The 12,664-nt window shown below is 49.1% G+C and overlaps 1 protein-coding gene across 1 annotated transcript in view; it reads right to left on the bottom strand.

Moving 5' to 3' along the window:
- RIPK1 (receptor interacting serine/threonine kinase 1) overlaps positions 1-7,564 on the bottom strand; it is a 47,967-nt gene extending 40,403 nt beyond the window's left edge. The window contains exon 1 of the mRNA XM_081523311.1: positions 7,451-7,564. The gene's annotated coding sequence lies outside the window, so the exon portion shown is untranslated. The remainder of the gene's footprint in view (positions 1-7,450) is intronic.
- Positions 7,565-12,664: the final 5,100 nt, after the last annotated feature.

The following is a 12,664-nucleotide window of genomic DNA, read 5'->3' on the forward strand; positions in this document are numbered from 1 at the left end:
AATAGATGGGGAAACAATGCAGACAGTGAGAGACTTTATTTTGGGGGAGGGGGCTCCAAAATCACTGCAGACGCTGACTGCTGCCATAAAGTAAAAGACACATGCTCCTTGGGAGAGAAGTTATGACCAACCTAGACAGCATATTAAAAAGCAGAAACATTACTTTGCTAACAAAGGTCAGTCTAGTCAAAGCTATGATTTTTCCAGTAGTCGTGTGGATGTGAGAGCTGGACTATAAAAAAGCTGCGTGCCTAAGAACTGATGCTTTTGAACTGTGGTGTTGGAGAAGACTCTTGAGAGTCCCTTGGACTGCAAGGAAATCCAACCAGTCCATCCTAAAGGAAATCCGTCGTGAATATTCATTGGAAGGACTGATGCTGAAGCTGAGATTCCAATACTTTGGCCACCTGATAAGAAGAATTTTCTCATTTGAAAAGACCCTGATGCTGGGAAAGATTGAAGGTGGGAGGAGAAGGGGACAACAGAGGATGAGATGGTTTAATGGCATCACCGACTCCATGGACATGGGTTTGAGTAAGCTCCGGGAGTTGGTGATGGACAGGAAAGCCTGGTGTGCTACAGTCCATGAGGTCGCAAAGAGTCGGACATGACTGAGTGACTGAACTGATACGTCACTGGGTCTGATTTGCAAACTTTTTGCTGAGGATTTTTGCTTTTATGTTAAAAATGCACAGTGGTATAGTGATACACCACAGGTATAGTGAGATAGAATTATTATTTATTTACTTAATTGCTGTTATGGCAATGTTAGCTTCATAAAAGGAGTTGGGAAATATTCTCTCTTTTATTTTCTGGACCAGATTGTGTAGAATTGATTTTTTTTCCTCATTTAAATAGTTGGTAGAACTCACCAGTAAAAGTATATGGACTTAGAGACTTCTTTTTTGAAAGGTTATAAATTCAGTTTCTTCAGTAATCATAGGACTATTAATTCTGTCTATTGCAACTTGGGCACATTTTAGTGGTTTGTAGTTTTCAAGGAATTGGTCCATTTCATCTAAAGTTTATGTGTGTAAAGATGTTTATAGTATTATTGGCATCTTAGTTTTTTTTATTGTCTGCAGGTTTGTAGTGATATCCTGTCTTTAATAATTATATCAATAATCTGTGTCTTTTCCTTTGTTGCTTTCTCAGTCTCTCTAGAGGTTTATCAATCTCACTATTGTTTTAGAGAACCAGCTTTGAATTTAGTTGGTTTTCTCCATTGTTTTTGGTTTTTTTATGTCACTTCTACTCCTATGTTTATTATTTCCTTCCTTTTGTTTCTGTTGGGTGTATGTAGCTCTTTTTATTATTGCTTCTTAAGGTGGATGCTTAGATTGATGCAAGACCTTTTCTAATATAAGCACTGAATGCTATAAATTTCCCTCTAGGCACTTCTCTGGCCGCATCTCACAAATTTTCATGTTGTATTTTCATTTTCACTTAGTTCAAAATACTTTCTAATTTCTCTCAAGACTTCCTCTTTGACCCATGAACTATTACTGTATTTATTTATTTCAGGCTGTTCTGGGTATCTTGTTTTGCACAGGCTTTCTCTAGTTGTGGCGAGCAGGGCCTGCTCTTCATTGCAGTCTGCAGACTTTTCACTGTGGTGGCTTCTCTTGCTGCAGAGCACAGGCCCTAGGGCTGGGGGGCTTCAGCAGCTGTGGCCCCCGGGCTTCAGAGCAGAGGCTCAGTAGTTGTGGCACATGGGTTTAGCTGCCCTGCAGCATGTGGGATCTTCCCCAAGTGAAGTCTCTGTGTCAGCTCATCCTCACACCTGTGTCCTTTTGGTGTTAGCATCTCTTGATGTTCTTTTCCATGCAATTTGAGATCTTCCTGGTTCTTTGAACGCCAAGCAGTTAGTTTTGAACTGTGTTCTAGCTGCGTTTCATATTATGTCATGAAACCCTGGGCCTTACTGAAATCCCATGGAGAATGCTGTTAGTTTTTTTTTTTAAGCAGGTAACCAACCTGCAATGAGGGAGACCTGGGTTTGATCCCCGGGTTGGGAAGATCCCCTGGAGAAGGGAAAGGCTACCCACTCCAGTATTCTGGCCTGCAGAAGTCCGCGGACTGTGTAGTCCATGGGGTCGCAAAGAGTCAGACACGACTGAGTGCTTTTCACTTTCCCTTTAAACCTGGTTAGGTCCAGCCTGGTAGTCCGACACACCGTCAGTGGGCTGTGGTTCCAGACGGTGCGGGTCTTAACACCTCGGCCGGGCTGTTCCAACCCAGCGCATGTGCGCCACCTAGCTTCCAGTCTGGAACCTGAGCCGTGCTCGGGTCTCAGTCCTGGGTCAGCGGCTGGGAGTCAGAGCTACTCATTGGCAGCTTGCAGGTGAGCCCAGGAGTTCACAGGCAACCTGAGGGTATGCATTTCCTGTGCTCCTCTCTCTGCCTCTCCATGGTCTCCCCAGTACTCTGTGGTACTATGGGACCTTATTTCCAGTGTGCAGACAGAAAGCTGGGACTTTAATTTTCACAGACTCTGACACATGCCCAACTAAGTGCACCCCCGTCTGGAGTCAAGAGATGGGAGGAGGCAAACGGAAAGAGAGTCACAGAATCTGATCCTAGCGTCTTGGGGCCATGGTGTCACTGACTGGAGAGGAAGGCTTTGGGATATCACAGGCTTCATTAATTGCCATGGCAGGATTACTTGCAAGCTAGATTGCCAAAGAAAAAGAATGGGAGATTTCACACTTCCCCTGAAAAGGAGCAATTCTCATTCTTGCCATTCAAGCCAGAACCAGAGGGCTTCTCCTAGAGATGTTCTGTCTTCAACCTACGCCTACTTCAGGGTCTGGGGCTGCGCTGAGTTCAGGGGGATTCAGGAGGGAAACAATGGTAAACCCACTGCCAGCCTGGTAGGACTTCGAGTTCTGGCCCTCCCCAACCCGTCTGCAACTTCACTTGCTACACTCCTGTAATTCCTGTAACAGCTTCTCTAAGCATCTCCTGTAACAGCTTCTCTAAGCATCTCCTGTAATAGCTTCTCTAAGCATCTCCTGTAACAGCTTCTCTAAGCATCTCCTGTAATAGCTTCTCTAAGCATCTCCTGTAATAGCTTCTCTAAGCATCTCTCCAGGCTTTACAGCTGCAGGAGAGACTGGGTAGAAGACTATGCCTTTCTTATCTAATGCAGAACCATAAAATCAAATCAGAACTTCACATCCACATGGTTTTACAGGACCGTTCTACCAAACATTCAAGGAACAAACAATTTCACTCTTAATCAAGCTAATCCAGGATACAGAGAAAGAGGCTGCACTCCCAACTCATTTTTTGAGGTTAAGTTTCATATTAAAATCTGACAAGGAAAGAGGGGGGAAAATTACAGGCTAATCTTAACTCATCAACATAAATGCAAAATCCACTATTAGCAAACATAATTCATGGAGATATAAAAAAGATAATACACAATGGCCCAAGTAGGTTTCCCAAGAAAGCATGGTTAGTTTACAATAAGGAAAGCAATCACTAAAATTTACTGAGTCAACAGATTGAAGTTTAAAACATGCTTACCTTAATACATGCATACAAATAATGGAGAAATTCATCAATGATTCCTCATACTAATGGTGAACCCTTAAAAGCGTTCATATTAAGATTAGTAATGAGATAAGGATGTCCAGCTTTGGTATAGGAAGTTTCCCTAAAAACACAAGAAGGCAAAAGCGGACAAGGGTTGGAAAAGAAAAAACCAAGCCGCCCTGTCTGTGGATGAATGATGCCTCGGGGCGGGGGCGGGGGGCAGCCCCAAGCTGCGCTCCCAGGGTGCCCCCGGGAGGTGCAGAGCTGCGCACCACGGGGGGCGTGGGGAGATGACGTGTCCTCCCGGTGGTCGGCAGCGAGGACAGCAACCACCCGCGCACCTCTGGCAGAGGAGAGGCAGAGGCAGCGGCGGCAGGAAGGACTCTCTCCCTTGGTTTCCTGAAAGCAGACGTCGGACGGTGCGTGTTGCCTGGCCCTCGTACATGAATGTGCTCACACACACGCGTACACATACATGCAGGCAGCACGCGCAGAGAACAACGCCAAAGGAAACCGACCATGTAAACAAAGCTAGTTCTTCATGCCTTTTTCCTTCTGTCTCCGTGCTTTATGCCCAGTTTTTACCCTGCTGTTGGGAAGGGCGAGGCCCCGAGGCACTGAGCTCCAGTCCCTTCTCTTCCCCCAGGGGCTTCCCAGGGCCGCCAGGGAGGCGCTCGCATCCCTGCCCAGGAAACAGCAGGCTCGCCTTGGCTGCCTCTAAACGCAGTGACTTCTGGAGCTAGGGTTCCGCTCCTGTAGAGCTGCCCTCTGCTGGTGAAGGCACCCGCGGGGCCTCGGGGGAGGGGAGGGGGACCCACCACAAGAAGGGGTTAAGCTCTTGCACCCCTCTCGCTGTGGGTCACAGCGTCCTGTCTCGCCCAGATTCTCACGACTTCTGCCAGGCCCCCGAAACAGGATGTGACAGGCTGGCTTGCCAGCCCGTGAGTAGAGTGAGGTTCTAGGAGCTGCCTCTTCTTGTGAAAAAAAAAAAGTGAAAGTGTTAGTCACTCAGTTGTGTCTGACTCTGCAGTCCCATGGACTGTAGCCTGTCAGGATTCTCTGTCCATGCAATTTTCCAAGCAAAAATACTGGAGTGGGGTGCCATTCCTTTAGTCCAGGGGATCTTCCTGACCCAGGGATTAAACCCGGGTCTCCTGGATTGTGGGCGGATTCTTCACTGTCTGAGCCACCAGGGAAGCCCATTCTCCTTCATCTTTTTTTTAATGTATTTCTTCTTCACTGAAGGATAATTGCTTTGCAATATTGTGTTGGTTCGTGCATCAACATGCAGCCCGTTCCTGATGACCGCATAACCCCGCTTCACCTGACTGCAGCTCACACTGAGCGGGTGTCTAGGTCACGAGTAACACGTGTATTTTTCCTCTCAGTTTGTACCCTTATGTCAGTGTGATACAATGAAACTTGCTTCATCAAACTATACTTAGAGTTTTCTTCATTAAAAAAAGTATGTAACTTGGTGATTTTTAAACAATTTTCTTCAGGTAAGTCCTCAAGAATGAAGTCAAAATATTAAATGTAATTAATATTTTCTTCATAAATTCTCATTACTTCCAAAAAGGAGAAACAGCAAGGGTAGAGAAAACACGGCTCCATACACATATCTGTGACAAAAAGTCACCGTAGTGGAGAATGAGCTCCATGAAAGCACAAGACAGCATCGTGGGACGTGAGTCCCGGGGTCTCCGGAACAGCCTCTGCAGTCATGGGAAGGCTCGACTTGACTGGAAAATATCAGCCACCCTAATTCATTGAAGTTCCTGACCATGTGGGTTATTGATCACGAAGCCTTTATGTGCAATGTGATATGCAGCTGTCCCAGTGCTGCCAGGAGAGTTGGACCATAAGGAAGGCTGAGCGCTGAAGACTTGATGCTTTTGAACTGTGGTGTTGGAGAAGACTCTTGAGAGTCCCTTGGACTGCAAGGAGATCCAAACAGTCCGTCCTAAAGGAGATCAGTCCTGAATGTTCATTGGAAGGACTGATGCTGAAGCTGAAACTCCAATCTTTTGGCCACCTGATGTGAAGAGCTGACTCACTAGAAAAGACCCTGATGCTGGGAAAGATTGAAGGCAAGAGGAGAAGGGGATGACAGAGGATGAGATGGTTGGATGGCATCACTGACTCGATGGACATGAGTTTGAGTAAACTCCGGGAGATGGTGAAGGACAGGCGGTCTGGCGTGCTGCAGTCCGTGGAGTCACAAAGAGTCGGACACGACTGAGCGACTGGACTGAACTGAAGTCGGAGGCAGAAGGCACATAGCAGGTTAGACAAGAGTTTAATATAAGGAATATATTAAAGGAGCGATAAAAGAGTTAATGGAAGACCTCAGTCAACTCTCCAGGTGCCCCTGGACCAAGGGACATAGCCCGCCACAGCACAGCTGGTGGGGGATTCAGACTGGGCAGAGAAGGTACATCTCAAGCCAGAGTGGGTCTGGAGCTGCTGGGCGAACAAGAGGCCACCCTGGGGAGCGGCACCCGAAACCCCAGGTGGGCAGGGAAGAGGCCTCCAACCACAGGGGCTGCGTAGACCCTCCCTCCCAGCTGCAGATGGCTGGGTGTGGCCGGGGGTCTGGTTCCCCTGAAGAGGGGACTGTGCTGGTGGCGTGTTCGGCCCCCTGTTGGGTAGGATCCAGTGGGGGTCCTGACTCCACGTTGTGGACCCCTGGCCTCCCTCTGTGGGCTGAGTGCATGGAGCTGGGGCTCCACGGCTCGGGGTGGCCGCACCTGAGATGAGAATTGATACGTAGGCAGGTGCTGACTCTCAGGCCATTGTCCGCGTGTGAAGAACACTAGAAGGGGACAAGTGTCAGGGTGCACAGAGACAAGGGGGACTCTCCTCCAATCCTCCAGCCTTGTCAGGCAGGGGGCGTGTGAGCCCAGGGACCATGACAGTGGTGGCCAGGCCAGGTCCAAGCTGGCTGACTGAGAAGCCCCAGCTGTGTTTGGCCTGGAGACTCAGAACATCAACTTTGTGGTCCTTGCGGTTCTGACGGTGTCCCCAGGACCACCTCCCTGTGGCCTCGGACGTCAATAACAACTACCAAGTATGGAATGTGTGTGAAGTACCAGATGGTATACAACACTGGATGCCTACGGCATAGAGACATTTTTTTCTGTAAAATACACAAGCCTGAGGCTTGTTATCTCCATCCTACAGACGCTGACACCGAGCTGCCGGGAAGGTGACGCGCTCAGCATCCCAGAGTCAGCATCTGGCAGGACCAGGACTGCAGAGTCAGAGATGAGAGCCGTCAGTGGTGGAGCATGTGCCTAAGAGTTTACGAGCACGCTTTGTCTTGAGTGGGGAAAGTCGGAACCTGTTCTGATGTCCTAAGTTTGAAACTCCACTGTCTTTTTTTTTTGCCTTGGACCTGTTATTTGGATAGGAAAGAGAGAAGGGAGAATGACAGAGCATGAGGTCTTGTATTTAGGAGAAAACCTTCCCGTGTGAGAGGTTCAAATCACTTGTGACTTGCGGACTCGTGATATCAGGTAGTGCTGTATTAATTAACAGTGTTGTGTGCATACACATACTCCATGCAGACGTCTGTGCTAGGTGCTCCATCTTTTGAGGACAGCAAACAGAACCCGTACAAGCTGTTGGGTCAAATGGGACTGGTCTAGTCCAGCAGCGTTGAAAGTCCATCTCGGGCCTGTGAGCTTGGCCAGTCAGCAGCTCAAAGGGCTCATTTGTCTGCATTTGGACTGGAAATGGATGTTTATGGCTTTGAAATGATAAGGGGGTACCACCAGCTCCTTTCCCTGAACCGCACTCCTGGTCTTTGTTTTGCCGTTCAACACGTGGTCACAGCTGGATAATTTCTTATGAAGAAAAAGAAGGGAAACCTTTAGAGAATGGGTGTAAATATCAACTGTAAACTCACCAGAGGCATCTTCCCCGCAGCCCTCAGCTCAATGTCCACTACACAGGGATGGCACGGTGAGGCCGCAGCCCTGCCGGCTCAGTTCAGCCACCTCCAGGGCACTTCAGGGATCCACTGAAAGACACAGACAGTGACCACCTTCTTACTTAAATCCAGACAAGAAAGAAATCCTCCTGGGAAAAAAATTCCTCTTGGTAGTAATTCAAGGAAGAAGAGCATCAGTAGCATCACTGCGGCCCAGCTGAGCAGGAAGACTTGCTCAGTGCACACGCTTTAAACCCAGAGATCATCACACTCAGCGGTAACTTGCACGGTTCACTCGATTTCACAACACACACAACTGGAAAATAGGAAGAAGTAAATCTGGTCCTCTCATGATGAAACAAGCAAACTATCAGCAATCTCGTCTAACTGTTATTTTAGGTGATCGGTTTTGTGCTCTTCTGAAAATAAAAGAAGTTCACGTTGTAGACCCAGGCTGATAGGGTACTGATTCTGCCCTCAGCCGCAGCCACACCCTGACAAGTATCGACCTGATTGTAAGAATGGAATTTTATTTTCTTCTCCTGCAGTCCTGGACTCCACCCACGGCAGGAAGGACTGGCCTAAGCTCCCCGAGACTGAAACCCATTACGCTCAGATGGCAGGGTGACCACAGAGGCACAGGACCACGGAAAGCATGCGGGCTCGCTTGTCCTGTGCCTCATGTCCCAGGCCAGGCGCTCTGGCCTCTCGGATGCTCCTGTGAGGATGTGAGGATGTGAGGATGTTCGTCCTCCCGGGAGGTGGAATGGGAAATACCCCCCGTGCTGGGGGCAGCACCAAAGGCGAAACGCTGGGCCGGGGGCCAGAGCAGTGCAATTATATCATCAATTCTTGTTCTGCATCAGACCTTAAGAAGATAATACATACAGAACACGAAAGTGTTTTAGGTCAAATTCTTCCAAGGAGTTTGAGAACCAAGTGCAGGTCTTGCCAAGGCTTTTCATGCCATCTCCGACAGCCCGCGCTTCTAAACCTGCCACCTCGTGGAAAGATGGTTTTCTTCTTCGTAAGGAACTTATTTAGGGCTCCCATATGGATGTTGCATAAGGGGGGACCTCTGTGAGCTCTGGCTTGTCTGCCAGCCCGACCCCTCTCCCGAGGGGCCGTGGGCCGGGGGAGGACGGTCCTCAGAGGAGGGGCGGATGGAAAGGCCCGGGCTGGCAGGGCCCTGCTCCAGCAGCAGCCTGGGCCACCTGCAGCCCCAGCTTCAGGCACGAAGCCTCCGTGTTCCTCCAGTTAATCCCATGGGTCCCTAAATGCCCTTATTCGCTGGGCTCCCCACTTTTTTCGAAACTGCACAAAATTCTTAGTGGTTTTCTCGAGGATTTCACTTATAACCCCTAAGAGGTGAGGGGCTTAGGAAGTCTGAACTGCCCACCAGCACTGTGCCTCTGACCCGGCAATCTGGGGGTCACCGTCAGGTTTATGTCCTGCACGGCCTCTGGACTTAGTCCACTGAGACAGTCACGTCCTAGATGGTCCAGAGCCCACCCGGCCCCCGGGGCCCCCACAGCAGGCTCATTCAACTCTCCCAGCTCAAGCAACTCGCTCAGCTCATTCCCTCAGAAGGCTTTACAACAGTCAACACCTAGACTGACTCTGTTGTTACTTTCTTAAACGACGTGGAATATATAGCTGTCATAGACTGATTTCTCAAAGGACAGTAAAGACCTGTGTGCCCTCCCATCACACTCCTATTCTGAATATCTCATTATTATCCTACCACCTCAGTAGAATCTCCAGATGAGTTTGTATTTGGCGTGTTTGTACCTTAGTCAGGTGATCTTCTGTGACATCCAACATTATGACTGTGAAGTGCGTACATCCATCCTCCCTGTATCCCTGTCTAAGCTACTGTCTCACCTATTCACTGAGTTATTTTTTCAAATCCGTTTGGTCACTTTTGAATGTCTCAGGTTTGGTTCCATTTCTTTAAACACTTTATATGCCATGACTCTGTGTTGTCTGTCTCATCGCAGCGATATCTGAAGCTCCTGGTGGTAAAATCTACCACCTGGTGTCTGGTGATTCTCGTCTCGTGCGGTCTCTGCGTGTATTTGGCCACTTGGGGGTTTCTGTGAGGATGTCTTGCTCAGGGAGCATCCTCACAGGCGTAAGATGACGTTTTTCTCTGGAGCAAATCTATTGACTTCTTCCTCTATTGAGGACTGTCATTGTTTGTGAAGTGAAAGTCGCTCAGTTGTGTCTGTTGGTGAACCCATGTAGTATATGGTCCGTGGAATTCTCCACCTGCCAGAGTCCAGCTCCGGCCGCCAGGGGAGCACCGAGGGGATGGACGGGGTCGGCGAATGATGCAGCCTCTCACTCACTTGAACTGCATGTTTAGTTTAAGCATCAGGTTTTCTCTTACACTTTCACAAAAGCATCAGGTCAGAGGTACGACATCTTCAGTTTCCCCTCATCCATATTTACTGTCTCCATAAATCATTCTTGTCCTTCAGAGTTCCCGCTTACGTGTCCTTGTGATAACATTGTAACTCAAGTTTGTTTCTGGGCTGTACACCACATTCCTCAGTTTATTTCTTATCTTTCTAAATCCTGCTTGAGCTCATTAACTCCTAAAAAGACTTCTAGCTATTAGTATCTCTGAAATTTCTAGTCTCTGTGAGCTGTAGTAAAATACTACAACATACCTTAAACTTTTAGCTTCTAATTATTAATTATTCCTAACCCCTAAACTCAGGGAACTTGTTTTGCCATAAACATTCCCCTTACAGGCAGGTTTCAGATAACAATGTTTCCCATGGTCTCAAGCTGCAGCCTATGTGCTCATCCTGGAACATTCTTTGTAAAGATCCTTGAACAAATGTCAATAGTTAGCATTATGGTTATAACATTATTTCCAGCCAACTCAACCGGAGGAAGGAAAGGACAAGTCAGAATCACAAGACCTAACTCCTTCATCCCCGGACCGTGCCTGCGGGATGAGGAGAGGGGGTTGGGGCCGTGCCTCCATTTTGTCAGTAATGCCTATCACGGCTCCCGACACTCCAGGCCAGAATACTGGAGTGGGTAGCCTTTCCCTTCTCCAGGGAATCTTTCCAACCCAGGGATCGAACCCAGGTCTGCCGCATTGCAGGCAGATTCTTTACTAGCTGAGGCTCAAGGGAAGCCCAAGGATACTGGAGTGGGTAGCCTTTCCCTTCTCCAGTGGATCTTCCCAACCCAGGAATTGAATCAGGGTCTCCCGCATTGCAGGCGGATTCTTTACCAACTGAGCTATCATTTGGGGCCACTTCATTTCTTTAGATTTCCCCTTGCTCTGTAGATGTGGGCAGAATTATTCCCACTCCAGGACCCCACAGTGCAGGAGAGACTCTTCTACCCAGAGCTGAGACTGAGACAGCTCAGCTTCCTGTCTTCCTGTGAGAAGGGCCTCCTTCTCAGATGGGCACCTCTCTCTACACAAGGTCTCAAGGGGGCTGCCCACAGTGCACAAACCCAGGGTCTGGTCTCTCGCTTCTTTTTGTTGGAATACTGGTATCATAGAGCACTGGTAATAGACAGTACTCATAACACAGGGTATTGGTATCAGCATGTGACCCAGAAGGTCTGTCTGTCTGTCCATTCTGCCGCCAGCAGCCCATCAGGTGTTTGTTGTTATGGGACAAGGCTGCTGTGTGTGTGTGGTGGGGGGCTGCCAGGGGACAGAGCTGGGGATATGCTTGGACATTTCCCTGTTTCCCATGATGCGTTTTTAGAAGTGTGTTTCTTGCGACTTAAATGGCCTCTGGGGGCAGTGCTGCAGGAGGCCTTTTGAAAAGTCTTGTCTGCCATCTGCCAAAAGCAGGAACTGGAAGCCTCAGAAGGGTTTCAATCTCAACCAGAAACTCTGCAGAAGCATCCGTGTGACCCACAAACACGGGGCCCTTGCTGAGCCAGCACTCGGCTCAGATTTCCTCTCCCCACGGTGAACCCGTTGTGGGGTCTCTGCACGTCATTTCTCACAAAGGGCCTCTGTTCTCGCTGCGGGGTCTCCTCTGCTCGGTGCTCCCCCAGCCTCTGCCAGGTTTCTGAACCTGAGTGTCCTGAGCCCAGGTGCCCTGCTGTGAGCCCAGGAGATCCCAGCAGAGAAACCAATCTTCTGGGCAGCAGCCAATGACATCCCCAGAAAGAAGGCTGTCTCCCTGACATTGCTGAAGATGTCAGCTCCGCACATCAGGCTAACTGGCTTCTCCGTGATGGCACGCTGGTGAGGTTCCTCTGCAGACACACATGATGGTGCCAGCAAAGCCGAGACACCTCTGCAGAGAAAACCCCAAACCCCCAATCTCAGAAGCGGGGGAGCAGGAGAGAAAGGCCTCAGGTTGATGACTGGCTTGTCCCCAGACATCACAGCGAAGCCACCCACACCCTTTCTATCTAACGCAGCACGACCACCAAGGAGATGATCTTACAGGAGATGCCGGTGTGGTTTTCTGAAGAGAGGATCTGTGGTTCACGTGTGAATATCTCTGCATGGAGAAGAAATCAGAAGCTAGAACCTGGACACTGAAGGGGAGAATGAGGCTCAGGAGAGGTGCAAGCTCCCCAGGAAGTGGTCTCTCAACAAAAGCCACAAGACTGTCCTCAGCAAGCTATGACTGAGCCAATGTCACCAAAGATGCTTCATCGTGTGGATTTTGAGGATGGTCCACAGGTGCTGAAGGGGGCAGAGGAAACCTCTGAGGAGTGTGTCCAAGCTCTGGGCCAGTTAGGAAGCTCCTCCTCTTGGACAGATGTCCAGATATGACCTGTGTCCCAAGGACACAGAGGAGACTGGTGGCTAGATCCAAACCCTCCATGGGAAGGATGTTTGGTTGTTCTCACACCTCTGTCCCAGGATGGGACCGGGCTGAGGAGACCCCAAGAGAACGAGGGTCGCTTCAGTGTCCTGAGGCCACAAGGGCAGTGTTCAAACCCCATCTTTGCTTCAAAGCGCAGGGTCTCCTAAGTAAGGCCCTGCCTAAACATCCAAGCACACCAGGATGAAGGCTGAAGAAGCTGCAGCAAGCACAGCATTTAAAGAATTGACACGTGAAAGATACAAAACATAGGAGATGGGGGAGGTTTTGAAGATGCATCTGAAAAAGTTGCCCGAGAACAGGGCCCGAAGAGCGTCTGAAGAAGCCAGTTCCAACGGTGTGAGAACGATCTCGAGAGAACCGA

This window comes from Giraffa tippelskirchi, chromosome 8 (assembly GCF_054371585.1).
Source record: "Giraffa tippelskirchi isolate mGirTip1 chromosome 8, T2T-mGirTip1v1.2.pri, whole genome shotgun sequence".
Taxonomy (NCBI): domain Eukaryota; kingdom Metazoa; phylum Chordata; class Mammalia; order Artiodactyla; family Giraffidae; genus Giraffa; species Giraffa tippelskirchi.